Source organism: Arachis ipaensis, chromosome B05, assembly GCF_000816755.2.
Source record: "Arachis ipaensis cultivar K30076 chromosome B05, Araip1.1, whole genome shotgun sequence".
In the NCBI taxonomy this organism is placed as follows: domain Eukaryota; kingdom Viridiplantae; phylum Streptophyta; class Magnoliopsida; order Fabales; family Fabaceae; genus Arachis; species Arachis ipaensis.
Window position 1 is genome coordinate 142,488,842 of NC_029789.2, and position 2,047 is coordinate 142,490,888.

The window sequence follows — 2,047 nt, forward strand, 5'->3', positions numbered from 1 at the left end:
ATAGATTTTTAATTATTACTCTATTACCCCTAATTTTATTAAAATGACCTAAATTATCCAAACTCAACCCTAACCCTCTACCCCACCGCCATTCTCTTTCCCAAATCTAACACCTAGCTACTTCAGGAAACAAAAGAAGAGGAAGAAAGAAAGAAACACAGGGAGAGAGTGACCGAAGAAAAAAAAGGGAGAAAGAAGAGAGAGAATCGGAGAAGAAGCAGCGCCGGCGAGGAACCTACGCCGCCACCACACTGTGCCACGGCCTGAAGCTCGCCGTCAAAACACGCGTCGCTGCTAGGGGTGTGCATGGCCCAGCCCGACCCGAAGACCCGGCCTGGTCCCGAACACTTTAGGGGCTAATTTAGTGTGATTTCACCAGGTTTAGGGCCGGGTAAGGGTATCAAAAATAGACGCGGCCATTGTTTCGGGTCGAGTCCGGGCCATAACTCGGGTCACCCGAACTCGGCCCGGTGGCCCGGTCATCATACACAGTTAATATTTTGTGTTATTAGTGATGGATGATGGCTATTCTTATGTGAAATTTAAGTATTGTAAACTTTAATATTTTGTATTATTAGTTATTATAAGACTATAAGTTAATGTTTTATGTTTAAAATGCATAAGATTTTAGACTAATGCATAATATTGTGTTATTTGTATTGATTTAAATATTTGGTGTTATTAGACAATATTAGTATTGATTATGGTTATGCTTTAATTTCAGAGAAGAGTTGGTTCTTGTTATATTTTTCTAAGTGAATTTTACCATGTCAAATAATGGTTGGAGTCTTGAAAATTTGGATATTTTCACATGCTAGCCTATAAGAAGGTATCAAGGTTATGTAACGTTAACGGTCCGGTTTTCATCCGGTTTTTACCCGGTATAATCGTGGCCCGAAAGTGTATAGGTTTCATAGGGTCTAGGGCCGGGTTCGAGTATAATAAATAGGCCCGGTATATATTTCGGGTCGGGTCTATGTCACATCAAACCCGGTTTCACCCGGCCCATGCACACCCCTAGTTGCTGCCATCCCTGCAGCCGCCGTCATATCGCACTAAGAGGGAGAAGCCGCCATTACTGCCATCCGTGCCATGCGCGAAGGGATCTGCGTCAGAAGGAGAGAGAGCTCGCGCCTCTTCATCGCCAGCGATATCGCGAAGAGGAGAGTGAGAGCTTGCGAGTGAGAGAGGGAGGCGTCGCTGCCTGCATCACCGCCGTTCCTCCACCGTCATCGAAAGTTCGTCACCGCAGATGAAGCCTCTGCCTTCTTGGGTTGTGCACCGCTGCTGTAAGTTTCTCCTGCCATTTGGTTCTGATTCAGTGAAAATCTATTACGCCAGATCTGTCCTAAGTGGTTCTGTGTTCACGCTGATTCTGTTCTTATCGGTGAGGACCGCCGGAGCTGCGACTGCGCTGCTCTTGGTTCCTGGTTATGGAGTAAGCTGCTTTTGCCTCGAAAGCCCCTCTTTGTCATTGTTCTGTTATGGATTATTGAGTTTTCACGCGACGTTAATATCTTAGGATTGAGCTATGGTTCTTGCGTGCTGTGTTTAGAGGCTGTGGCTACTACGGGGATGGTCGATTTTGATGTCGCTACTGTGAGATAAGAATAGAAACGAAGTTTGTTGCGCATTTAAGTCTCGAACGAGGTAGGGGCGCTTTCCTTAAACTCATTTTATTTCCAAGAATTGTCATAAATCGATATTGATGCAAAAATATATTTTTAGTGATTATGTGAGTAATATGGATTGAACTGAGTTGCTCTGAATAATTGTGATTGTTTGTCTGGTGGAATTGTTGACTGTTTGAGAAGGTTGAATATTTTGAGTGATTGATTTTGTTATAGTGGCGGTTGCCGAATTAGTTTCCTTGAGGTTTTGGAAATGTTTTATTATTGAAAAATGATTTGACTTTAGAAAATATTTAGTATTGAAATTTGGTTTGATATTGAACCTGATTTGATTTCGGAATTTGCTTTAAAACAAACTTGAAAAGGAATTGATATTTTGAAATACTTTGATTATTGAAAATGATTTGCTATTTGGA